The sequence below is a fragment of the Anomaloglossus baeobatrachus genome, unplaced genomic scaffold (assembly GCF_048569485.1).
Source record: "Anomaloglossus baeobatrachus isolate aAnoBae1 unplaced genomic scaffold, aAnoBae1.hap1 Scaffold_419, whole genome shotgun sequence".
Classification (NCBI taxonomy): Eukaryota; Metazoa; Chordata; class Amphibia; order Anura; family Aromobatidae; genus Anomaloglossus; species Anomaloglossus baeobatrachus.
The window spans coordinates 100,752-126,617 of NW_027443525.1; the positions used below are offsets into that span (position 1 = coordinate 100,752).

The 25,866-nt window shown below is 47.2% G+C and overlaps 15 non-coding genes and 1 pseudogene across 15 annotated transcripts; all 16 read right to left on the reverse strand.

The window, feature by feature from the left end:
- Positions 1-762: 762 nt before the first annotated feature.
- LOC142278485 (U2 spliceosomal RNA) lies at positions 763-953 on the reverse strand. Its single transcript, XR_012741317.1, has one exon. It is a non-coding gene; the product is annotated as a U2 spliceosomal RNA (small nuclear RNA).
- A 1,388-nt stretch (positions 954-2,341) lies between these two features.
- Positions 2,342-2,532, reverse strand: LOC142278486 (U2 spliceosomal RNA). Its single transcript, XR_012741318.1, has one exon. It is a non-coding gene; the product is annotated as a U2 spliceosomal RNA (small nuclear RNA).
- Positions 2,533-3,920: 1,388 nt separating this feature from the next.
- LOC142278634 (U2 spliceosomal RNA) lies at positions 3,921-4,105 on the reverse strand. Its single transcript, XR_012741452.1, has one exon. It is a non-coding gene; the product is annotated as a U2 spliceosomal RNA (small nuclear RNA).
- A 1,593-nt stretch (positions 4,106-5,698) lies between these two features.
- LOC142278636 (U2 spliceosomal RNA) lies at positions 5,699-5,883 on the reverse strand. Its single transcript, XR_012741454.1, has one exon. It is a non-coding gene; the product is annotated as a U2 spliceosomal RNA (small nuclear RNA).
- Positions 5,884-7,477: 1,594 nt separating this feature from the next.
- On the reverse strand, positions 7,478-7,668 carry LOC142278487 (U2 spliceosomal RNA). The gene has a single exon (XR_012741319.1). It is a non-coding gene; the product is annotated as a U2 spliceosomal RNA (small nuclear RNA).
- A 1,389-nt stretch (positions 7,669-9,057) lies between these two features.
- On the reverse strand, positions 9,058-9,248 carry LOC142278489 (U2 spliceosomal RNA). Its single transcript, XR_012741321.1, has one exon. It is a non-coding gene; the product is annotated as a U2 spliceosomal RNA (small nuclear RNA).
- Positions 9,249-10,636: 1,388 nt separating this feature from the next.
- On the reverse strand, positions 10,637-10,827 carry LOC142278490 (U2 spliceosomal RNA). Its single transcript, XR_012741322.1, has one exon. It is a non-coding gene; the product is annotated as a U2 spliceosomal RNA (small nuclear RNA).
- A 1,388-nt stretch (positions 10,828-12,215) lies between these two features.
- On the reverse strand, positions 12,216-12,406 carry LOC142278491 (U2 spliceosomal RNA). The gene has a single exon (XR_012741323.1). It is a non-coding gene; the product is annotated as a U2 spliceosomal RNA (small nuclear RNA).
- Positions 12,407-13,794: 1,388 nt separating this feature from the next.
- On the reverse strand, positions 13,795-13,990 carry LOC142278625 (U2 spliceosomal RNA). The gene has a single exon (XR_012741444.1). It is a non-coding gene; the product is annotated as a U2 spliceosomal RNA (small nuclear RNA).
- Positions 13,991-16,176: 2,186 nt separating this feature from the next.
- Positions 16,177-16,367, reverse strand: LOC142278492 (U2 spliceosomal RNA). The gene has a single exon (XR_012741324.1). It is a non-coding gene; the product is annotated as a U2 spliceosomal RNA (small nuclear RNA).
- A 1,388-nt stretch (positions 16,368-17,755) lies between these two features.
- LOC142278633 (U2 spliceosomal RNA) lies at positions 17,756-17,948 on the reverse strand. Its single transcript, XR_012741451.1, has one exon. It is a non-coding gene; the product is annotated as a U2 spliceosomal RNA (small nuclear RNA).
- A 701-nt stretch (positions 17,949-18,649) lies between these two features.
- LOC142278651 (U2 spliceosomal RNA) lies at positions 18,650-18,791 on the reverse strand (annotated as a pseudogene).
- Positions 18,792-20,179: 1,388 nt separating this feature from the next.
- Positions 20,180-20,370, reverse strand: LOC142278609 (U2 spliceosomal RNA). The gene has a single exon (XR_012741429.1). It is a non-coding gene; the product is annotated as a U2 spliceosomal RNA (small nuclear RNA).
- A 1,388-nt stretch (positions 20,371-21,758) lies between these two features.
- Positions 21,759-21,949, reverse strand: LOC142278494 (U2 spliceosomal RNA). The gene has a single exon (XR_012741325.1). It is a non-coding gene; the product is annotated as a U2 spliceosomal RNA (small nuclear RNA).
- A 1,388-nt stretch (positions 21,950-23,337) lies between these two features.
- On the reverse strand, positions 23,338-23,528 carry LOC142278619 (U2 spliceosomal RNA). Its single transcript, XR_012741438.1, has one exon. It is a non-coding gene; the product is annotated as a U2 spliceosomal RNA (small nuclear RNA).
- Positions 23,529-24,916: 1,388 nt separating this feature from the next.
- On the reverse strand, positions 24,917-25,101 carry LOC142278643 (U2 spliceosomal RNA). Its single transcript, XR_012741459.1, has one exon. It is a non-coding gene; the product is annotated as a U2 spliceosomal RNA (small nuclear RNA).
- Positions 25,102-25,866: the final 765 nt, after the last annotated feature.

Sequence of the window (25,866 nt, forward strand, 5' to 3'; positions counted from 1 at the left end):
ACATCAACAGGCAGACTACAGAAAAACTTACTATCAAAGGTTAGAGGGGGGCTTTCTCAGAGGGCTTTTTACAGTTTTTCTATTCCCAATTAGCCGTTTAAGTGTACTTATTGAAAGTAGTAATTCTTTCATAGGCCGCCCTTTCTTAGTATTTGACGTTCCTTATATTGCGGTATGAGGCTTTGCAGCAGGTTGCAAACATTCATCACCCATGACTGTCCCCAATTGAGCTCAGAAGCTCAATGTCTATCATGACCTCTCTTTTAGAATGTCCAAGAGCAAGCAAACTATTCCTCCAGGAGAGGGCGCCAACAGACTACTAAAGAGATCATCATTACTCAAAGAAAACCCCAAAAACCAATGCATGATAGGAATAAACAGGTAACTTTCTTTGGAGTGGAAGCGGAGAGATCGCACCAGATGCCAATTCTAGATCTTATCACACCTGTGGTCACTGCAGCAGCAGGTGAATCCACTTTGTCCAAAAGGGATCTATTCCATTCAATTGCAAATGATCTAGATAAGACAGAGAACTGCAGCACGGGACATAGCCGAGTTGGTCAGGTTGAGTGGTGATGAGTTTGCTATTTGGATGAATAAAGAAAGTCAAAAGTGTGAAAGATAAAAAACAAAAGGAGGAAGTGTGAAAAGTGAATGGGCCAAATTGAGGTGCATATGAAGACGTATGCTTTCTTCCAATTCATTAAACCGGGCTAATATGAATCAGGTGAATTGAGTTCTGCTTTTGGAAACTGGGTTAAGAAGGGGTGCACCGTTCCTGGAGGTACTGCAATACCAGGTCAATGCGTGGAGTGGACAGAGCAAGCTCTTTTTCCATCTCCCTGTTCTAAAAATCCATTTAATATATGGTCCCCAGATAGGGGACGTATCAGATATTAAACTGATAAGAACAGATACTACACTTGATCTTAGCCAAAAGGCCGAGAAGCGATAACCAGAATTGGTTTGGGCCTCGAGTGGCACCCTGGCCTATGCCGGACACATCTTAGGGAGAGAGAGCGAGAGGGAGACAAACCCACGCCTACAGAAGACATTTTGTCACCCAAGCCAACCCTTGAAAAGGCTGCTTTGCAGAGCAAAAACAAGAAGAATGGTGCGTTTTGCAGCCGCCGCCCCCCACTGCAATGAATCTGAATAACTCCTCCTTTAGGGCGCAAGCAACTCCCCTCCCCCTTGCAGTCTTTCCAATTCACGATACAAAAAGACGGACAGGACAGGTTGCCTGACTTTCCGTCACTGCCACCCTTTGCCATCCTTACCCGTAGAAAGCCCTTTCATCATCCCCAAACCCTAATCTTTTCCCTTTCCTTCCCAGCCCCCAAACCCTGCCCTCTGTACCCTTCTCACCACCCGCATCCCTTCTCCTGTCATCCCCCTACCACCCGGGAAAAAAAGAGCTTGCCCCCTCCTTACACTAGCCCACCCTCCCACCCAAAGAACAACTTCTGCTGCGCAGCTTGTTTTCTAGGCAGCAGCGCTATTGTGATGTCAGCGGGGGCATTGTGACAAGCCGCCAGTGTTCCGTCTCTTCATGTTGTGCACAGTTCAAACGGAAAATACATCAACAGGCAGACTACAGAAAAACTTACTATCAAAGGTTAGAGGGGGGCTTTCTCAGAGGGCTTTTTACAGTTTTTCTATTCCCAATTAGCCGTTTAAGTGTACTTATTGAAAGTAGTAATTCTTTCATAGGCCGCCCTTTCTTAGTATTTGACGTTCCTTATATTGCGGTATGAGGCTTTGCAGCAGGTTGCAAACATTCATCACCCATGACTGTCCCCAATTGAGCTCAGAAGCTCAATGTCTATCATGACCTCTCTTTTAGAATGTCCAAGAGCAAGCAAACTATTCCTCCAGGAGAGGGCGCCAACAGACTACTAAAGAGATCATCATTACTCAAAGAAAACCCCAAAAACCAATGCATGATAGGAATAAACAGGTAACTTTCTTTGGAGTGGAAGCGGAGAGATCGCACCAGATGCCAATTCTAGATCTTATCACACCTGTGGTCACTGCAGCAGCAGGTGAATCCACTTTGTCCAAAAGGGATCTATTCCATTCAATTGCAAATGATCTAGATAAGACAGAGAACTGCAGCACGGGACATAGCCGAGTTGGTCAGGTTGAGTGGTGATGAGTTTGCTATTTGGATGAATAAAGAAAGTCAAAAGTGTGAAAGATAAAAAACAAAAGGAGGAAGTGTGAAAAGTGAATGGGCCAAATTGAGGTGCATATGAAGACGTATGCTTTCTTCCAATTCATTAAACCGGGCTAATATGAATCAGGTGAATTGAGTTCTGCTTTTGGAAACTGGGTTAAGAAGGGGTGCACCGTTCCTGGAGGTACTGCAATACCAGGTCAATGCGTGGAGTGGACAGAGCAAGCTCTTTTTCCATCTCCCTGTTCTAAAAATCCATTTAATATATGGTCCCCAGATAGGGGACGTATCAGATATTAAACTGATAAGAACAGATACTACACTTGATCTTAGCCAAAAGGCCGAGAAGCGATAACCAGAATTGGTTTGGGCCTCGAGTGGCACCCTGGCCTATGCCGGACACATCTTAGGGAGAGAGAGCGAGAGGGAGACAAACCCACGCCTACAGAAGACATTTTGTCACCCAAGCCAACCCTTGAAAAGGCTGCTTTGCAGAGCAAAAACAAGAAGAATGGTGCGTTTTGCAGCCGCCGCCCCCCACTGCAATGAATCTGAATAACTCCTCCTTTAGGGCGCAAGCAACTCCCCTCCCCCTTGCAGTCTTTCCAATTCACGATACAAAAAGACGGACAGGACAGGTTGCCTGACTTTCCGTCACTGCCACCCTTTGCCATCCTTACCCGTAGAAAGCCCTTTCATCATCCCCAAACCCTAATCTTTTCCCTTTCCTTCCCAGCCCCCAAACCCTGCCCTCTGTACCCTTCTCACCACCCGCATCCCTTCTCCTGTCATCCCCCTACCACCCGGGAAAAAAAGAGCTTGCCCCCTCCTTACACTAGCCCACCCTCCCACCCAAAGAACAACTTCTGCTGCGCAGCTTGTTTTCTAGGCAGCAGCGCTATTGTGATGTCAGCGGGGGCATTGTGACAAGCCGCCAGTGTTCCGTCTCTTCATGTTGTGCACAGTTCAAACGGAAAATACATCAACAGGCAGACTACAGAAAAACTTACTATCAAAGGTTAGAGGGGGGCTTTCTCAGAGGGCTTTTTACAGTTTTTCTATTCCCAATTAGCCGTTTAAGTGTACTTATTGAAAGTAGTAATTCTTTCATAGGCCGCCCTTTCTTAGTATTTGACGTTCCTTATATTGCGGTATGAGGCTTTGCAGCAGGTTGCAAACATTCATCACCCATGACTGTCCCCAATTGAGCTCAGAAGCTCAATGTCTATCATGACCTCTCTTTTAGAATGTCCAAGAGCAAGCAAACTATTCCTCCAGGAGAGGGCGCCAACAGACTACTAAAGAGATCATCATTACTCAAAGAAAACCCCAAAAACCAATGCATGATAGGAATAAACAGGTAACTTTCTTTGGAGTGGAAGCGGAGAGATCGCACCAGATGCCAATTCTAGATCTTATCACACCTGTGGTCACTGCAGCAGCAGGTGAATCCACTTTGTCCAAAAGGGATCTATTCCATTCAATTGCAAATGATCTAGATAAGACAGAGAACTGCAGCACGGGACATAGCCGAGTTGGTCAGGTTGAGTGGTGATGAGTTTGCTATTTGGATGAATAAAGAAAGTCAAAAGTGTGAAAGATAAAAAACAAAAGGAGGAAGTGTGAAAAGTGAATGGGCCAAATTGAGGTGCATATGAAGACGTATGCTTTCTTCCAATTCATTAAACCGGGCTAATATGAATCAGGTGAATTGAGTTCTGCTTTTGGAAACTGGGTTAAGAAGGGGTGCACCGTTCCTGGAGGTACTGCAATACCAGGTCAATGCGTGGAGTGGACAGAGCAAGCTCTTTTTCCATCTCCCTGTTCTAAAAATCCATTTAATATATGGTCCCCAGATAGGGGACGTATCAGATATTAAACTGATAAGAACAGATGAGATTTCATCCGCAAATTTCAGAAAACGGTCATCGGCCACCACACAAAAGCGCAGTGCCGCAGGTGATCGCCTCCCGAGCCCAGGAACCACCAGCCATAAGGGGACGTAAGCACCAAAAGGCGCAACAATCCCCGAGGCCGGCGGTTGTGCAAGCCCGGGCCCCTCCCAGCCAAGACCAAGGCAAACCCAATGAAGGGACTACACTTGATCTTAGCCAAAAGGCCGAGAAGCGATAACCAGAATTGGTTTGGGCCTCGAGTGGCACCCTGGCCTATGCCGGACACATCTTAGGGAGAGAGAGCGAGAGGGAGACAAACCCACGCCTACAGAAGACATTTTGTCACCCAAGCCAACCCTTGAAAAGGCTGCTTTGCAGAGCAAAAACAAGAAGAATGGTGCGTTTTGCAGCCGCTGCCCCCCACTGCAATGAATCTGAATAACTCCTCCTTTAGGGCGCAAGCAACTCCCCTCCCCCTTGCAGTCTTTCCAATTCACGATACAAAAAGACGGACAGGACAGGTTGCCTGACTTTCCGTCACTGCCACCCTTTGCCATCCTTACCCGTAGAAAGCCCTTTCATCATCCCCAAACCCTAATCTTTTCCCTTTCCTTCCCAGCCCCCAAACCCTGCCCTCTGTACCCTTCTCACCACCCGCATCCCTTCTCCTGTCATCCCCCTACCACCCGGGAAAAAAAGAGCTTGCCCCCTCCTTACACTAGCCCACCCTCCCACCCAAAGAACAACTTCTGCTGCGCAGCTTGTTTTCTAGGCAGCAGCGCTATTGTGATGTCAGCGGGGGCATTGTGACAAGCCGCCAGTGTTCCGTCTCTTCATGTTGTGCACAGTTCAAACGGAAAATACATCAACAGGCAGACTACAGAAAAACTTACTATCAAAGGTTAGAGGGGGGCTTTCTCAGAGGGCTTTTTACAGTTTTTCTATTCCCAATTAGCCGTTTAAGTGTACTTATTGAAAGTAGTAATTCTTTCATAGGCCGCCCTTTCTTAGTATTTGACGTTCCTTATATTGCGGTATGAGGCTTTGCAGCAGGTTGCAAACATTCATCACCCATGACTGTCCCCAATTGAGCTCAGAAGCTCAATGTCTATCATGACCTCTCTTTTAGAATGTCCAAGAGCAAGCAAACTATTCCTCCAGGAGAGGGCGCCAACAGACTACTAAAGAGATCATCATTACTCAAAGAAAACCCCAAAAACCAATGCATGATAGGAATAAACAGGTAACTTTCTTTGGAGTGGAAGCGGAGAGATCGCACCAGATGCCAATTCTAGATCTTATCACACCTGTGGTCACTGCAGCAGCAGGTGAATCCACTTTGTCCAAAAGGGATCTATTCCATTCAATTGCAAATGATCTAGATAAGACAGAGAACTGCAGCACGGGACATAGCCGAGTTGGTCAGGTTGAGTGGTGATGAGTTTGCTATTTGGATGAATAAAGAAAGTCAAAAGTGTGAAAGATAAAAAACAAAAGGAGGAAGTGTGAAAAGTGAATGGGCCAAATTGAGGTGCATATGAAGACGTATGCTTTCTTCCAATTCATTAAACCGGGCTAATATGAATCAGGTGAATTGAGTTCTGCTTTTGGAAACTGGGTTAAGAAGGGGTGCACCGTTCCTGGAGGTACTGCAATACCAGGTCAATGCGTGGAGTGGACAGAGCAAGCTCTTTTTCCATCTCCCTGTTCTAAAAATCCATTTAATATATGGTCCCCAGATAGGGGACGTATCAGATATTAAACTGATAAGAACAGATGAGATTTCATCCGCAAATTTCAGAAAACGGTCATCGGCCACCACACAAAAGCGCAGTGCCGCAGGTGATCGCCTCCCGAGCCCAGGAACCACCAGCCATAAGGGGACGTAAGCACCAAAAGGCGCAACAATCCCCGAGGCCGGCGGTTGTGCAAGCCCGGGCCCCTCCCAGCCAAGACCAAGGCAAACCCAATGAAGGGACTACACTTGATCTTAGCCAAAAGGCCGAGAAGCGATAACCAGAATTGGTTTGGGCCTCGAATGGCACCCTGGCCTATGCCGGACACATCTTAGGGAGAGAGAGCGAGAGGGAGACAAACCCACGCCTACAGAAGACATTTTGTCACCCAAGCCAACCCTTGAAAAGGCTGCTTTGCAGAGCAAAAACAAGAAGAATGGTGCGTTTTGCAGCCGCCGCCCCCCACTGCAATGAATCTGAATAACTCCTCCTTTAGGGCGCAAGCAACTCCCCTCCCCCTTGCAGTCTTTCCAATTCACGATACAAAAAGACGGACAGGACAGGTTGCCTGACTTTCCGTCACTGCCACCCTTTGCCATCCTTACCCGTAGAAAGCCCTTTCATCATCCCCAAACCCTAATCTTTTCCCTTTCCTTCCCAGCCCCCAAACCCTGCCCTCTGTACCCTTCTCACCACCCGCATCCCTTCTCCTGTCATCCCCCTACCACCCGGGAAAAAAAGAGCTTGCCCCCTCCTTACACTAGCCCACCCTCCCACCCAAAGAACAACTTCTGCTGCGCAGCTTGTTTTCTAGGCAGCAGCGCTATTGTGATGTCAGCGGGGGCATTGTGACAAGCCGCCAGTGTTCCGTCTCTTCATGTTGTGCACAGTTCAAACGGAAAATACATCAACAGGCAGACTACAGAAAAACTTACTATCAAAGGTTAGAGGGGGGCTTTCTCAGAGGGCTTTTTACAGTTTTTCTATTCCCAATTAGCCGTTTAAGTGTACTTATTGAAAGTAGTAATTCTTTCATAGGCCGCCCTTTCTTAGTATTTGACGTTCCTTATATTGCGGTATGAGGCTTTGCAGCAGGTTGCAAACATTCATCACCCATGACTGTCCCCAATTGAGCTCAGAAGCTCAATGTCTATCATGACCTCTCTTTTAGAATGTCCAAGAGCAAGCAAACTATTCCTCCAGGAGAGGGCGCCAACAGACTACTAAAGAGATCATCATTACTCAAAGAAAACCCCAAAAACCAATGCATGATAGGAATAAACAGGTAACTTTCTTTGGAGTGGAAGCGGAGAGATCGCACCAGATGCCAATTCTAGATCTTATCACACCTGTGGTCACTGCAGCAGCAGGTGAATCCACTTTGTCCAAAAGGGATCTATTCCATTCAATTGCAAATGATCTAGATAAGACAGAGAACTGCAGCACGGGGACATAGCCGAGTTGGTCAGGTTGAGTGGTGATGAGTTTGCTATTTGGATGAATAAAGAAAGTCAAAAGTGTGAAAGATAAAAAACAAAAGGAGGAAGTGTGAAAAGTGAATGGGCCAAATTGAGGTGCATATGAAGACGTATGCTTTCTTCCAATTCATTAAACCGGGCTAATATGAATCAGGTGAATTGAGTTCTGCTTTTGGAAACTGGGTTAAGAAGGGGTGCACCGTTCCTGGAGGTACTGCAATACCAGGTCAATGCGTGGAGTGGACAGAGCAAGCTCTTTTTCCATCTCCCTGTTCTAAAAATCCATTTAATATATGGTCCCCAGATAGGGGACGTATCAGATATTAAACTGATAAGAACAGATACTACACTTGATCTTAGCCAAAAGGCCGAGAAGCGATAACCAGAATTGGTTTGGGCCTCGAGTGGCACCCTGGCCTATGCCGGACACATCTTAGGGAGAGAGAGCGAGAGGGAGACAAACCCACGCCTACAGAAGACATTTTGTCACCCAAGCCAACCCTTGAAAAGGCTGCTTTGCAGAGCAAAAACAAGAAGAATGGTGCGTTTTGCAGCCGCCGCCCCCCACTGCAATGAATCTGAATAACTCCTCCTTTAGGGCGCAAGCAACTCCCCTCCCCCTTGCAGTCTTTCCAATTCACGATACAAAAAGACGGACAGGACAGGTTGCCTGACTTTCCGTCACTGCCACCCTTTGCCATCCTTACCCGTAGAAAGCCCTTTCATCATCCCCAAACCCTAATCTTTTCCCTTTCCTTCCCAGCCCCCAAACCCTGCCCTCTGTACCCTTCTCACCACCCGCATCCCTTCTCCTGTCATCCCCCTACCACCCGGGAAAAAAAGAGCTTGCCCCCTCCTTACACTAGCCCACCCTCCCACCCAAAGAACAACTTCTGCTGCGCAGCTTGTTTTCTAGGCAGCAGCGCTATTGTGATGTCAGCGGGGGCATTGTGACAAGCCGCCAGTGTTCCGTCTCTTCATGTTGTGCACAGTTCAAACGGAAAATACATCAACAGGCAGACTACAGAAAAACTTACTATCAAAGGTTAGAGGGGGGCTTTCTCAGAGGGCTTTTTACAGTTTTTCTATTCCCAATTAGCCGTTTAAGTGTACTTATTGAAAGTAGTAATTCTTTCATAGGCCGCCCTTTCTTAGTATTTGACGTTCCTTATATTGCGGTATGAGGCTTTGCAGCAGGTTGCAAACATTCATCACCCATGACTGTCCCCAATTGAGCTCAGAAGCTCAATGTCTATCATGACCTCTCTTTTAGAATGTCCAAGAGCAAGCAAACTATTCCTCCAGGAGAGGGCGCCAACAGACTACTAAAGAGATCATCATTACTCAAAGAAAACCCCAAAAACCAATGCATGATAGGAATAAACAGGTAACTTTCTTTGGAGTGGAAGCGGAGAGATCGCACCAGATGCCAATTCTAGATCTTATCACACCTGTGGTCACTGCAGCAGCAGGTGAATCCACTTTGTCCAAAAGGGATCTATTCCATTCAATTGCAAATGATCTAGATAAGACAGAGAACTGCAGCACGGGGACATAGCCGAGTTGGTCAGGTTGAGTGGTGATGAGTTTGCTATTTGGATGAATAAAGAAAGTCAAAAGTGTGAAAGATAAAAAACAAAAGGAGGAAGTGTGAAAAGTGAATGGGCCAAATTGAGGTGCATATGAAGACGTATGCTTTCTTCCAATTCATTAAACCGGGCTAATATGAATCAGGTGAATTGAGTTCTGCTTTTGGAAACTGGGTTAAGAAGGGGTGCACCGTTCCTGGAGGTACTGCAATACCAGGTCAATGCGTGGAGTGGACAGAGCAAGCTCTTTTTCCATCTCCCTGTTCTAAAAATCCATTTAATATATGGTCCCCAGATAGGGGACGTATCAGATATTAAACTGATAAGAACAGATACTACACTTGATCTTAGCCAAAAGGCCGAGAAGCGATAACCAGAATTGGTTTGGGCCTCGAGTGGCACCCTGGCCTATGCCGGACACATCTTAGGGAGAGAGAGCGAGAGGGAGACAAACCCACGCCTACAGAAGACATTTTGTCACCCAAGCCAACCCTTGAAAAGGCTGCTTTGCAGAGCAAAAACAAGAAGAATGGTGCGTTTTGCAGCCGCCGCCCCCCACTGCAATGAATCTGAATAACTCCTCCTTTAGGGCGCAAGCAACTCCCCTCCCCCTTGCAGTCTTTCCAATTCACGATACAAAAAGACGGACAGGACAGGTTGCCTGACTTTCCGTCACTGCCACCCTTTGCCATCCTTACCCGTAGAAAGCCCTTTCATCATCCCCAAACCCTAATCTTTTCCCTTTCCTTCCCAGCCCCCAAACCCTGCCCTCTGTACCCTTCTCACCACCCGCATCCCTTCTCCTGTCATCCCCCTACCACCCGGGAAAAAAAGAGCTTGCCCCCTCCTTACACTAGCCCACCCTCCCACCCAAAGAACAACTTCTGCTGCGCAGCTTGTTTTCTAGGCAGCAGCGCTATTGTGATGTCAGCGGGGGCATTGTGACAAGCCGCCAGTGTTCCGTCTCTTCATGTTGTGCACAGTTCAAACGGAAAATACATCAACAGGCAGACTACAGAAAAACTTACTATCAAAGGTTAGAGGGGGGCTTTCTCAGAGGGCTTTTTACAGTTTTTCTATTCCCAATTAGCCGTTTAAGTGTACTTATTGAAAGTAGTAATTCTTTCATAGGCCGCCCTTTCTTAGTATTTGACGTTCCTTATATTGCGGTATGAGGCTTTGCAGCAGGTTGCAAACATTCATCACCCATGACTGTCCCCAATTGAGCTCAGAAGCTCAATGTCTATCATGACCTCTCTTTTAGAATGTCCAAGAGCAAGCAAACTATTCCTCCAGGAGAGGGCGCCAACAGACTACTAAAGAGATCATCATTACTCAAAGAAAACCCCAAAAACCAATGCATGATAGGAATAAACAGGTAACTTTCTTTGGAGTGGAAGCGGAGAGATCGCACCAGATGCCAATTCTAGATCTTATCACACCTGTGGTCACTGCAGCAGCAGGTGAATCCACTTTGTCCAAAAGGGATCTATTCCATTCAATTGCAAATGATCTAGATAAGACAGAGAACTGCAGCACGGGACATAGCCGAGTTGGTCAGGTTGAGTGGTGATGAGTTTGCTATTTGGATGAATAAAGAAAGTCAAAAGTGTGAAAGATAAAAAACAAAAGGAGGAAGTGTGAAAAGTGAATGGGCCAAATTGAGGTGCATATGAAGACGTATGCTTTCTTCCAATTCATTAAACCGGGCTAATATGAATCAGGTGAATTGAGTTCTGCTTTTGGAAACTGGGTTAAGAAGGGGTGCACCGTTCCTGGAGGTACTGCAATACCAGGTCAATGCGTGGAGTGGACAGAGCAAGCTCTTTTTCCATCTCCCTGTTCTAAAAATCCATTTAATATATGGTCCCCAGATAGGGGACGTATCAGATATTAAACTGATAAGAACAGATACTACACTTGATCTTAGCCAAAAGGCCGAGAAGCGATAACCAGAATTGGTTTGGGCCTCGAGTGGCACCCTGGCCTATGCCGGACACATCTTAGGGAGAGAGAGCGAGAGGGAGACAAACCCACGCCTACAGAAGACATTTTGTCACCCAAGCCAACCCTTGAAAAGGCTGCTTTGCAGAGCAAAAACAAGAAGAATGGTGCGTTTTGCAGCCGCCGCCCCCCACTGCAATGAATCTGAATAACTCCTCCTTTAGGGCGCAAGCAACTCCCCTCCCCCTTGCAGTCTTTCCAATTCACGATACAAAAAGACGGACAGGACAGGTTGCCTGACTTTCCGTCACTGCCACCCTTTGCCATCCTTACCCGTAGAAAGCCCTTTCATCATCCCCAAACCCTAATCTTTTCCCTTTCCTTCCCAGCCCCCAAACCCTGCCCTCTGTACCCTTCTCACCACCCGCATCCCTTCTCCTGTCATCCCCCTACCACCCGGGAAAAAAAGAGCTTGCCCCCTCCTTACACTAGCCCACCCTCCCACCCAAAGAACAACTTCTGCTGCGCAGCTTGTTTTCTAGGCAGCAGCGCTATTGTGATGTCAGCGGGGGCATTGTGACAAGCCGCCAGTGTTCCGTCTCTTCATGTTGTGCACAGTTCAAACGGAAAATACATCAACAGGCAGACTACAGAAAAACTTACTATCAAAGGTTAGAGGGGGGCTTTCTCAGAGGGCTTTTTACAGTTTTTCTATTCCCAATTAGCCGTTTAAGTGTACTTATTGAAAGTAGTAATTCTTTCATAGGCCGCCCTTTCTTAGTATTTGACGTTCCTTATATTGCGGTATGAGGCTTTGCAGCAGGTTGCAAACATTCATCACCCATGACTGTCCCCAATTGAGCTCAGAAGCTCAATGTCTATCATGACCTCTCTTTTAGAATGTCCAAGAGCAAGCAAACTATTCCTCCAGGAGAGGGCGCCAACAGACTACTAAAGAGATCATCATTACTCAAAGAAAACCCCAAAAACCAATGCATGATAGGAATAAACAGGTAACTTTCTTTGGAGTGGAAGCGGAGAGATCGCACCAGATGCCAATTCTAGATCTTATCACACCTGTGGTCACTGCAGCAGCAGGTGAATCCACTTTGTCCAAAAGGGATCTATTCCATTCAATTGCAAATGATCTAGATAAGACAGAGAACTGCAGCACGGGACATAGCCGAGTTGGTCAGGTTGAGTGGTGATGAGTTTGCTATTTGGATGAATAAAGAAAGTCAAAAGTGTGAAAGATAAAAAACAAAAGGAGGAAGTGTGAAAAGTGAATGGGCCAAATTGAGGTGCATATGAAGACGTATGCTTTCTTCCAATTCATTAAACCGGGCTAATATGAATCAGGTGAATTGAGTTCTGCTTTTGGAAACTGGGTTAAGAAGGGGTGCACCGTTCCTGGAGGTACTGCAATACCAGGTCAATGCGTGGAGTGGACAGAGCAAGCTCTTTTTCCATCTCCCTGTTCTAAAAATCCATTTAATATATGGTCCCCAGATAGGGGACGTATCAGATATTAAACTGATAAGAACAGATACTACACTTGATCTTAGCCAAAAGGCCGAGAAGCGATAACCAGAATTGGTTTGGGCCTCGAGTGGCACCCTGGCCTATGCCGGACACATCTTAGGGAGAGAGAGCGAGAGGGAGACAAACCCACGCCTACAGAAGACATTTTGTCACCCAAGCCAACCCTTGAAAAGGCTGCTTTGCAGAGCAAAAACAAGAAGAATGGTGCGTTTTGCAGCCGCCGCCCCCCACTGCAATGAATCTGAATAACTCCTCCTTTAGGGCGCAAGCAACTCCCCTCCCCCTTGCAGTCTTTCCAATTCACGATACAAAAAGACGGACAGGACAGGTTGCCTGACTTTCCGTCACTGCCACCCTTTGCCATCCTTACCCGTAGAAAGCCCTTTCATCATCCCCAAACCCTAATCTTTTCCCTTTCCTTCCCAGCCCCCAAACCCTGCCCTCTGTACCCTTCTCACCACCCGCATCCCTTCTCCTGTCATCCCCCTACCACCCGGGAAAAAAAGAGCTTGCCCCCTCCTTACACTAGCCCACCCTCCCACCCAAAGAACAACTTCTGCTGCGCAGCTTGTTTTCTAGGCAGCAGCGCTATTGTGATGTCAGCGGGGGCATTGTGACAAGCCGCCAGTGTTCCGTCTCTTCATGTTGTGCACAGTTCAAACGGAAAATACATCAACAGGCAGACTACAGAAAAACTTACTATCAAAGGTTAGAGGGGGGCTTTCTCAGAGGGCTTTTTACAGTTTTTCTATTCCCAATTAGCCGTTTAAGTGTACTTATTGAAAGTAGTAATTCTTTCATAGGCCGCCCTTTCTTAGTATTTGACGTTCCTTATATTGCGGTATGAGGCTTTGCAGCAGGTTGCAAACATTCATCACCCATGACTGTCCCCAATTGAGCTCAGAAGCTCAATGTCTATCATGACCTCTCTTTTAGAATGTCCAAGAGCAAGCAAACTATTCCTCCAGGAGAGGGCGCCAACAGACTACTAAAGAGATCATCATTACTCAAAGAAAACCCCAAAAACCAATGCATGATAGGAATAAACAGGTAACTTTCTTTGGAGTGGAAGCGGAGAGATCGCACCAGATGCCAATTCTAGATCTTATCACACCTGTGGTCACTGCAGCAGCAGGTGAATCCACTTTGTCCAAAAGGGATCTATTCCATTCAATTGCAAATGATCTAGATAAGACAGAGAACTGCAGCACGGGACATAGCCGAGTTGGTCAGGTTGAGTGGTGATGAGTTTGCTATTTGGATGAATAAAGAAAGTCAAAAGTGTGAAAGATAAAAAACAAAAGGAGGAAGTGTGAAAAGTGAATGGGCCAAATTGAGGTGCATATGAAGACGTATGCTTTCTTCCAATTCATTAAACCGGGCTAATATGAATCAGGTGAATTGAGTTCTGCTTTTGGAAACTGGGTTAAGAAGGGGTGCACCGTTCCTGGAGGTACTGCAATACCAGGTCAATGCGTGGAGTGGACAGAGCAAGCTCTTTTTCCATCTCCCTGTTCTAAAAATCCATTTAATATATGGTCCCCAGATAGGGGACGTATCAGATATTAAACTGATAAGAACAGATTTTGATTTAATGAAGCTTTCCAAAGCACCACAAAAAATGCATGACCGAAGTCACACCAAAAACAGTGCAAAGGCTAGGATTCGTGTGGACCCCACCGTGAGGAGAGGGTCCCCAAAAATCAACCCCGTCCCTCCGAGCCAGAAGGCCACAGCAAGGGTCAGGGATCTTCGGTGCTCCCCCAAGCCGAAGCCTGGTTGAGCCTTGTCGTTTCTCCCAGCGTCCACCCAGGCATCTTACCCAAGTGGAGTAGAGAGCTACTAGTTGTTGGTTTCGCAGCCGAAACTGCCCGGACCGTCAACCGGTGTTGGTTTCTCAGCCCAAGGCTAACCGGACCTCCAACCGGGTGTTGGTTTCTCAGCCGAAGCTGACCCAGACCTCCAACCGGGTGTTGGTTTCTCAGCCGAAGCTGACCCAGACCTCCAACCGGGTGTTAGTTTCTCAGCCCAAAGCTGACCAGACCTCCGACCGGGATTATAAAAATTTCCCTTCCTAGCCAGAAGGCCGGGATAGGGTAATATGCTCAAAAAGTATGAAAAGGCAAGGTACGGTGTGCTACAGAGCCCAAGACTTGCCGGGGTCCCAAGCCAGCAAGCTCAGACTCACTCCAGGGTCGTCAGTCCTGGGGCACGTTGTACCATAGCCCCCCACCCTTACTCAGTCTAATAGCCTCGATCCTGGTAGGGCCATGTTTTCCTCTAGATGAATATACTATCCACCCAGAGTACTAGCAAGCGCAACCTTCCAGTGTGCATTGTATCATTGTACTAAGGTGGCCTGGAGCTTAAACCACCTCTTCGAACAACACTACACTTGATCTTAGCCAAAAGGCCGAGAAGCGATAACCAGAATTGGTTTGGGCCTCGAGTGGCACCCTGGCCTATGCCGGACACATCTTAGGGAGAGAGAGCGAGAGGGAGACAAACCCACGCCTACAGAAGACATTTTGTCACCCAAGCCAACCCTTGAAAAGGCTGCTTTGCAGAGCAAAAACAAGAAGAATGGTGCGTTTTGCAGCCGCCGCCCCCCACTGCAATGAATCTGAATAACTCCTCCTTTAGGGCGCAAGCAACTCCCCTCCCCCTTGCAGTCTTTCCAATTCACGATACAAAAAGACGGACAGGACAGGTTGCCTGACTTTCCGTCACTGCCACCCTTTGCCATCCTTACCCGTAGAAAGCCCTTTCATCATCCCCAAACCCTAATCTTTTCCCTTTCCTTCCCAGCCCCCAAACCCTGCCCTCTGTACCCTTCTCACCACCCGCATCCCTTCTCCTGTCATCCCCCTACCACCCGGGAAAAAAAGAGCTTGCCCCCTCCTTACACTAGCCCACCCTCCCACCCAAAGAACAACTTCTGCTGCGCAGCTTGTTTTCTAGGCAGCAGCGCTATTGTGATGTCAGCGGGGGCATTGTGACAAGCCGCCAGTGTTCCGTCTCTTCATGTTGTGCACAGTTCAAACGGAAAATACATCAACAGGCAGACTACAGAAAAACTTACTATCAAAGGTTAGAGGGGGGCTTTCTCAGAGGGCTTTTTACAGTTTTTCTATTCCCAATTAGCCGTTTAAGTGTACTTATTGAAAGTAGTAATTCTTTCATAGGCCGCCCTTTCTTAGTATTTGACGTTCCTTATATTGCGGTATGAGGCTTTGCAGCAGGTTGCAAACATTCATCACCCATGACTGTCCCCAATTGAGCTCAGAAGCTCAATGTCTATCATGACCTCTCTTTTAGAATGTCCAAGAGCAAGCAAACTATTCCTCCAGGAGAGGGCGCCAACAGACTACTAAAGAGATCATCATTACTCAAAGAAAACCCCAAAAACCAATGCATGATAGGAATAAACAGGTAACTTTCTTTGGAGTGGAAGCGGAGAGATCGCACCAGATGCCAATTCTAGATCTTATCACACCTGTGGTCACTGCAGCAGCAGGTGAATCCACTTTGTCCAAAAGGGATCTATTCCATTCAATTGCAAATGATCTAGATAAGACAGAGAACTGCAGCACGGGACATAGCCGAGTTGGTCAGGTTGAGTGGTGATGAGTTTGCTATTTGGATGAATAAAGAAAGTCAAAAGTGTGAAAGATAAAAAACAAAAGGAGGAAGTGTGAAAAGTGAATGGGCCAAATTGAGGTGCATATGAAGACGTATGCTTTCTTCCAATTCATTAAACCGGGCTAATATGAATCAGGTGAATTGAGTTCTGCTTTTGGAAACTGGGTTAAGAAGGGGTGCACCGTTCCTGGAGGTACTGCAATACCAGGTCAATGCGTGGAGTGGACAGAGCAAGCTCTTTTTCCATCTCCCTGTTCTAAAAATCCATTTAATATATGGTCCCCAGATAGGGGACGTATCAGATATTAAACTGATAAGAACAGATACTACACTTGATCTTAGCCAAAAGGCCGAGAAGCGATAACCAGAATTGGTTTGGGCCTCGAGTGGCACCCTGGCCTATGCCGGACACATCTTAGGGAGAGAGAGCGAGAGGGAGACAAACCCACGCCTACAGAAGACATTTTGTCACCCAAGCCAACCCTTGAAAAGGCTGCTTTGCAGAGCAAAAACAAGAAGAATGGTGCGTTTTGCAGCCGCCGCCCCCCACTGCAATGAATCTGAATAACTCCTCCTTTAGGGCGCAAGCAACTCCCCTCCCCCTTGCAGTCTTTCCAATTCACGATACAAAAAGACGGACAGGACAGGTTGCCTGACTTTCCGTCACTGCCACCCTTTGCCATCCTTACCCGTAGAAAGCCCTTTCATCATCCCCAAACCCTAATCTTTTCCCTTTCCTTCCCAGCCCCCAAACCCTGCCCTCTGTACCCTTCTCACCACCCGCATCCCTTCTCCTGTCATCCCCCTACCACCCGGGAAAAAAAGAGCTTGCCCCCTCCTTACACTAGCCCACCCTCCCACCCAAAGAACAACTTCTGCTGCGCAGCTTGTTTTCTAGGCAGCAGCGCTATTGTGATGTCAGCGGGGGCATTGTGACAAGCCGCCAGTGTTCCGTCTCTTCATGTTGTGCACAGTTCAAACGGAAAATACATCAACAGGCAGACTACAGAAAAACTTACTATCAAAGGTTAGAGGGGGGCTTTCTCAGAGGGCTTTTTACAGTTTTTCTATTCCCAATTAGCCGTTTAAGTGTACTTATTGAAAGTAGTAATTCTTTCATAGGCCGCCCTTTCTTAGTATTTGACGTTCCTTATATTGCGGTATGAGGCTTTGCAGCAGGTTGCAAACATTCATCACCCATGACTGTCCCCAATTGAGCTCAGAAGCTCAATGTCTATCATGACCTCTCTTTTAGAATGTCCAAGAGCAAGCAAACTATTCCTCCAGGAGAGGGCGCCAACAGACTACTAAAGAGATCATCATTACTCAAAGAAAACCCCAAAAACCAATGCATGATAGGAATAAACAGGTAACTTTCTTTGGAGTGGAAGCGGAGAGATCGCACCAGATGCCAATTCTAGATCTTATCACACCTGTGGTCACTGCAGCAGCAGGTGAATCCACTTTGTCCAAAAGGGATCTATTCCATTCAATTGCAAATGATCTAGATAAGACAGAGAACTGCAGCACGGGACATAGCCGAGTTGGTCAGGTTGAGTGGTGATGAGTTTGCTATTTGGATGAATAAAGAAAGTCAAAAGTGTGAAAGATAAAAAACAAAAGGAGGAAGTGTGAAAAGTGAATGGGCCAAATTGAGGTGCATATGAAGACGTATGCTTTCTTCCAATTCATTAAACCGGGCTAATATGAATCAGGTGAATTGAGTTCTGCTTTTGGAAACTGGGTTAAGAAGGGGTGCACCGTTCCTGGAGGTACTGCAATACCAGGTCAATGCGTGGAGTGGACAGAGCAAGCTCTTTTTCCATCTCCCTGTTCTAAAAATCCATTTAATATATGGTCCCCAGATAGGGGACGTATCAGATATTAAACTGATAAGAACAGATTTTTTTATTTAATGAAGCTTTCCAAAGCACCGCAAAAATGCATGACCGAAGTCACACCAAAAACAGTGCAAAGGCTAGGATTCGTGTGGACCCCTCCGTGAGAAGAGGATCCCCAAAAATCAACCCCGTCCCTCCGAGCCAGAAGGCCACAGCGAGGGTCAGGGATCTTCGGTGCTCCCCCAAGCCGAAGCCTGGTTGAGCCTTGTTGTTGCTCCCAGCGTCCACCGAGGCATCTTACCCAAGTGGAGTAGGGAGCTACTAGTCGTTGGTTTCGCAGCCGAGACTGCCCGGACCGTCAACCGGTGTTGGTTTCTCAGCCCAAGGCTGACCGGACCTCCAACCGGGTGTTGGTTTCTCAGCCCAAGGCTGACCGGACCTCCAACCGGGTGTTGGTTTCTCAGCCCAAGGCTAACCGGACCTCCAACCGGGTGTTGGTTTCTCAGCCAAAGCTGACCCGGACCTCCAACCGGGTGTTGGTTTCTCAGCCCAAAGCTGACCGGACCTCCGACCGGGATTATAAAAATTTCCCTTCTTAGCCAGAAGGCCGGGATAGGGCAATATGCTTGGAAAGTATGAATAGGCAAGGCGCGGCGTGCGACAGAGTCTGAGGCTTACCAGGGTCCCAACCTAGCAAGTTCAGACTCCCTCCAGGGTGTCCATTCCTGGGGCACATTGCACCATAACCCCCACACTTACTCAGTCTAATAGCCTCGATCCTGGTAGGGCCATGGTTTCCTCTAGATGGATATACTATCCTCCCAAAGTACTAACAAGCGCAACCTTCCAGTGTGCATTGCATCATTGTACTAAGGTGGCCGGAGCCTTAAACCACCTTTTCGAACGATACTACACTTGATCTTAGCCAAAAGGCCGAGAAGCGATAACCAGAATTGGTTTGGGCCTCGAGTGGCACCCTGGCCTATGCCGGACACATCTTAGGGAGAGAGAGCGAGAGGGAGACAAACCCACGCCTACAGAAGACATTTTGTCACCCAAGCCAACCCTTGAAAAGGCTGCTTTGCAGAGCAAAAACAAGAAGAATGGTGCGTTTTGCAGCCGCCGCCCCCCACTGCAATGAATCTGAATAACTCCTCCTTTAGGGCGCAAGCAACTCCCCTCCCCCTTGCAGTCTTTCCAATTCACGATACAAAAAGACGGACAGGACAGGTTGCCTGACTTTCCGTCACTGCCACCCTTTGCCATCCTTACCCGTAGAAAGCCCTTTCATCATCCCCAAACCCTAATCTTTTCCCTTTCCTTCCCAGCCCCCAAACCCTGCCCTCTGTACCCTTCTCACCACCCGCATCCCTTCTCCTGTCATCCCCCTACCACCCGGGAAAAAAAGAGCTTGCCCCCTCCTTACACTAGCCCACCCTCCCACCCAAAGAACAACTTCTGCTGCGCAGCTTGTTTTCTAGGCAGCAGCGCTATTGTGATGTCAGCGGGGGCATTGTGACAAGCCGCCAGTGTTCCGTCTCTTCATGTTGTGCACAGTTCAAACGGAAAATACATCAACAGGCAGACTACAGAAAAACTTACTATCAAAGGTTAGAGGGGGGCTTTCTCAGAGGGCTTTTTACAGTTTTTCTATTCCCAATTAGCCGTTTAAGTGTACTTATTGAAAGTAGTAATTCTTTCATAGGCCGCCCTTTCTTAGTATTTGACGTTCCTTATATTGCGGTATGAGGCTTTGCAGCAGGTTGCAAACATTCATCACCCATGACTGTCCCCAATTGAGCTCAGAAGCTCAATGTCTATCATGACCTCTCTTTTAGAATGTCCAAGAGCAAGCAAACTATTCCTCCAGGAGAGGGCGCCAACAGACTACTAAAGAGATCATCATTACTCAAAGAAAACCCCAAAAACCAATGCATGATAGGAATAAACAGGTAACTTTCTTTGGAGTGGAAGCGGAGAGATCGCACCAGATGCCAATTCTAGATCTTATCACACCTGTGGTCACTGCAGCAGCAGGTGAATCCACTTTGTCCAAAAGGGATCTATTCCATTCAATTGCAAATGATCTAGATAAGACAGAGAACTGCAGCACGGGACATAGCCGAGTTGGTCAGGTTGAGTGGTGATGAGTTTGCTATTTGGATGAATAAAGAAAGTCAAAAGTGTGAAAGATAAAAAACAAAAGGAGGAAGTGTGAAAAGTGAATGGGCCAAATTGAGGTGCATATGAAGACGTATGCTTTCTTCCAATTCATTAAACCGGGCTAATATGAATCAGGTGAATTGAGTTCTGCTTTTGGAAACTGGGTTAAGAAGGGGTGCACCGTTCCTGGAGATACTGCAATACCAGGTCAATGCGTGGAGTGGACAGAGCAAGCTCTTTTTCCATCTCCCTGTTCTAAAAATCCATTTAATATATGGTCCCCAGATAGGGGACGTATCAGATATTAAACTGATAAGAACAGATACTACACTTGATCTTAGCCAAAAGGCCGAGAAGCGATAACCAGAATTGGTTTGGGCCTCGAGTGGCACCCTGGCCTATGCCGGACACATCTTAGGGAGAGAGAGCGAGAGGGAGACAAACCCACGCCTACAGAAGACATTTTGTCACCCAAGCCAACCCTTGAAAAGGCTGCTTTGCAGAGCAAAAACAAGAAGAATGGTGCGTTTTGCAGCCGCCGCCCCCCACTGCAATGAATCTGAATAACTCCTCCTTTAGGGCGCAAGCAACTCCCCTCCCCCTTGCAGTCTTTCCAATTCACGATACAAAAAGACGGACAGGACAGGTTGCCTGACTTTCCGTCACTGCCACCCTTTGCCATCCTTACCCGTAGAAAGCCCTTTCATCATCCCCAAACCCTAATCTTTTCCCTTTCCTTCCCAGCCCCCAAACCCTGCCCTCTGTACCCTTCTCACCACCCGCATCCCTTCTCCTGTCATCCCCCTACCACCCGGGAAAAAAAGAGCTTGCCCCCTCCTTACACTAGCCCACCCTCCCACCCAAAGAACAACTTCTGCTGCGCAGCTTGTTTTCTAGGCAGCAGCGCTATTGTGATGTCAGCGGGGGCATTGTGACAAGCCGCCAGTGTTCCGTCTCTTCATGTTGTGCACAGTTCAAACGGAAAATACATCAACAGGCAGACTACAGAAAAACTTACTATCAAAGGTTAGAGGGGGGCTTTCTCAGAGGGCTTTTTACAGTTTTTCTATTCCCAATTAGCCGTTTAAGTGTACTTATTGAAAGTAGTAATTCTTTCATAGGCCGCCCTTTCTTAGTATTTGACGTTCCTTATATTGCGGTATGAGGCTTTGCAGCAGGTTGCAAACATTCATCACCCATGACTGTCCCCAATTGAGCTCAGAAGCTCAATGTCTATCATGACCTCTTTTTTAGAATGTCCAAGAGCAAGCAAACTATTCCTCCAGGAGAGGGCGCCAACAGACTACTAAAGAGATCATCATTACTCAAAGAAAACCCCAAAAACCAATGCATGATAGGAATAAACAGGTAACTTTCTTTGGAGTGGAAGCGGAGAGATCGCACCAGATGCCAATTCTAGATCTTATCACACCTGTGGTCACTGCAGCAGCAGGTGAATCCACTTTGTCCAAAAGGGATCTATTCCATTCAATTGCAAATGATCTAGATAAGACAGAGAACTGCAGCACGGGACATAGCCGAGTTGGTCAGGTTGAGTGGTGATGAGTTTGCTATTTGGATGAATAAAGAAAGTCAAAAGTGTGAAAGATAAAAAACAAAAGGAGGAAGTGTGAAAAGTGAATGGGCCAAATTGAGGTGCATATGAAGACGTATGCTTTCTTCCAATTCATTAAACCGGGCTAATATGAATCAGGTGAATTGAGTTCTGCTTTTGGAAACTGGGTTAAGAAGGGGTGCACCGTTCCTGGAGGTACTGCAATACCAGGTCAATGCGTGGAGTGGACAGAGCAAGCTCTTTTTCCATCTCCCTGTTCTAAAAATCCATTTAATATATGGTCCCCAGATAGGGGACGTATCAGATATTAAACTGATAAGAACAGATACTACACTTGATCTTAGCCAAAAGGCCGAGAAGCGATAACCAGAATTGGTTTGGGCCTCGAGTGGCACCCTGGCCTATGCCGGACACATCTTAGGGAGAGAGAGCGAGAGGGAGACAAACCCACGCCTACAGAAGACATTTTGTCACCCAAGCCAACCCTTGAAAAGGCTGCTTTGCAGAGCAAAAACAAGAAGAATGGTGCGTTTTGCAGCCGCCGCCCCCCACTGCAATGAATCTGAATAACTCCTCCTTTAGGGCGCAAGCAACTCCCCTCCCCCTTGCAGTCTTTCCAATTCACGATACAAAAACACGGACAGGACAGGTTGCCTGACTTTCCGTCACTGCCACCCTTTGCCATCCTTACCCGTAGAAAGCCCTTTCATCATCCCCAAACCCTAATCTTTTCCCTTTCCTTCCCAGCCCCCAAACCCTGCCCTCTGTACCCTTCTCACCACCCGCATCCCTTCTCCTGTCATCCCCCTACCACCCGGGAAAAAAAGAGCTTGCCCCCTCCTTACACTAGCCCACCCTCCCACCCAAAGAACAACTTCTGCTGCGCAGCTTGTTTTCTAGGCAGCAGCGCTATTGTGATGTCAGCGGGGGCATTGTGACAAGCCGCCAGTGTTCCGTCTCTTCATGTTGTGCACAGTTCAAACGGAAAATACATCAACAGGCAGACTACAGAAAAACTTACTATCAAAGGTTAGAGGGGGGCTTTCTCAGAGGGCTTTTTACAGTTTTTCTATTCCCAATTAGCCGTTTAAGTGTACTTATTGAAAGTAGTAATTCTTTCATAGGCCGCCCTTTCTTAGTATTTGACGTTCCTTATATTGCGGTATGAGGCTTTGCAGCAGGTTGCAAACATTCATCACCCATGACTGTCCCCAATTGAGCTCAGAAGCTCAATGTCTATCATGACCTCTCTTTTAGAATGTCCAAGAGCAAGCAAACTATTCCTCCAGGAGAGGGCGCCAACAGACTACTAAAGAGATCATCATTACTCAAAGAAAACCCCAAAAACCAATGCATGATAGGAATAAACAGGTAACTTTCTTTGGAGTGGAAGCGGAGAGATCGCACCAGATGCCAATTCTAGATCTTATCACACCTGTGGTCACTGCAGCAGCAGGTGAATCCACTTTGTCCAAAAGGGATCTATTCCATTCAATTGCAAATGATCTAGATAAGACAGAGAACTGCAGCACGGGACATAGCCGAGTTGGTCAGGTTGAGTGGTGATGAGTTTGCTATTTGGATGAATAAAGAAAGTCAAAAGTGTGAAAGATAAAAAACAAAAGGAGGAAGTGTGAAAAGTGAATGGGCCAAATTGAGGTGCATATGAAGACGTATGCTTTCTTCCAATTCATTAAACCGGGCTAATATGAATCAGGTGAATTGAGTTCTGCTTTTGGAAACTGGGTTAAGAAGGGGTGCACCGTTCCTGGAGGTACTGCAATACCAGGTCAATGTGTGGAGTGGACAGAGCAAGCTCTTTTTCCATCTCCCTGTTCTAAAAATCCATTTAATATATGGTCCCCAGATAGGGGACGTATCAGATATTAAACTGATAAGAACAGATACTACACTTGATCTTAGCCAAAAGGCCGAGAAGCGATAACCAGAATTGGTTTGGGCCTCGAGTGGCACCCTGGCCTATGCCGGACACATCTTAGGGAGAGAGAGCGAGAGGGAGACAAACCCACGCCTACAGAAGACATTTTGTCACCCAAGCCAACCCTTGAAAAGGCTGCTTTGCAGAGCAAAAACAAGAAGAATGGTGCGTTTTGCAGCCGCCGCCCCCCACTGCAATGAATCTGAATAACTCCTCCTTTAGGGCGCAAGCAACTCCCCTCCCCCTTGCAGTCTTTCCAATTCACGATACAAAAAGACGGACAGGACAGGTTGCCTGACTTTCCGTCACTGCCACCCTTTGCCATCCTTACCCGTAGAAAGCCCTTTCATCATCCCCAAACCCTAATCTTTTCCCTTTCCTTCCCAGCCCCCAAACCCTGCCCTCTGTACCCTTCTCACCACCCGCATCCCTTCTCCTGTCATCCCCCTACCACCCGGGAAAAAAAGAGCTTGCCCCCTCCTTACACTAGCCCACCCTCCCACCCAAAGAACAACTTCTGCTGCGCAGCTTGTTTTCTAGGCAGCAGCGCTATTGTGATGTCAGCGGGGGCATTGTGACAAGCCGCCAGTGTTCCGTCTCTTCATGTTGTGCACAGTTCAAACGGAAAATACATCAACAGGCAGACTACAGAAAAACTTACTATCAAAGGTTAGAGGGGGGCTTTCTCAGAGGGCTTTTTACAGTTTTTCTATTCCCAATTAGCCGTTTAAGTGTACTTATTGAAAGTAGTAATTCTTTCATAGGCCGCCCTTTCTTAGTATTTGACGTTCCTTATATTGCGGTATGAGGCTTTGCAGCAGGTTGCAAACATTCATCACCCATGACTGTCCCCAATTGAGCTCAGAAGCTCAATGTCTATCATGACCTCTCTTTTAGAATGTCCAAGAGCAAGCAAACTATTCCTCCAGGAGAGGGCGCCAACAGACTACTAAAGAGATCATCATTACTCAAAGAAAACCCCAAAAACCAATGCATGATAGGAATAAACAGGTAACTTTCTTTGGAGTGGAAGCGGAGAGATCGCACCAGATGCCAATTCTAGATCTTATCACACCTGTGGTCACTGCAGCAGCAGGTGAATCCACTTTGTCCAAAAGGGATCTATTCCATTCAATTGCAAATGATCTAGATAAGACAGAGAACTGCAGCACGGGACATATCCGAGTTGGTCAGGTTGAGTGGTGATGAGTTTGCTATTTGGATGAATAAAGAAAGTCAAAAGTGTGAAAGATAAAAAACAAAAGGAGGAAGTGTGAAAAGTGAATGGGCCAAATTGAGGTGCATATGAAGACGTATGCTTTCTTCCAATTCATTAAACCGGGCTAATATGAATCAGGTGAATTGAGTTCTGCTTTTGGAAACTGGGTTAAGAAGGGGTGCACCGTTCCTGGAGGTACTGCAATACCAGGTCAATGCGTGGAGTGGACAGAGCAAGCTCTTTTTCCATCTCCCTGTTCTAAAAATCCATTTAATATATGGTCACCAGATAGGGGACGTATCAGATATTAAACTGATAAGAACAGATGAGATTTCATCCGCAAATTTCAGAAAACGGTCATCGGCCACCACACAAAAGCGCAGTGCCGCAGGTGATCGCCTCCCGAGCCCGGGAACCACCAGCCATAAGGGGACGTAAGCACCAAAAGGCGCAACAATCCCCGAGGCCGGCGGTTGTGCAAGCCCGGGCCCCTCCCAGCCAAGACCAAGGCAAACCCAATGAAGGGACTACACTTGATCTTAGCCAAAAGGCCGAGAAGCGATAACCAGAATTGGTTTGGGCCTCGAGTGGCACCCTGGCCTATGCCGGACACATCTTAGGGAGAGAGAGCGAGAGGGAGACAAACCCACGCCTACAGAAGACATTTTGTCACCCAAGCCAACCCTTGAAAAGGCTGCTTTGCAGAGCAAAAACAAGAAGAATGGTGCGTTTTGCAGCCGCCGCCCCCCACTGCAATGAATCTGAATAACTCCTCCTTTAGGGCGCAAGCAACTCCCCTCCCCCTTGCAGTCTTTCCAATTCACGATACAAAAAGACGGACAGGACAGGTTGCCTGACTTTCCGTCACTGCCACCCTTTGCCATCCTTACCCGTAGAAAGCCCTTTCATCATCCCCAAACCCTAATCTTTTCCCTTTCCTTCCCAGCCCCCAAACCCTGCCCTCTGTACCCTTCTCACCACCCGCATCCCTTCTCCTGTCATCCCCCTACCACCCGGGAAAAAAAGAGCTTGCCCCCTCCTTACACTAGCCCACCCTCCCACCCAAAGAACAACTTCTGCTGCGCAGCTTGTTTTCTAGGCAGCAGCGCTATTGTGATGTCAG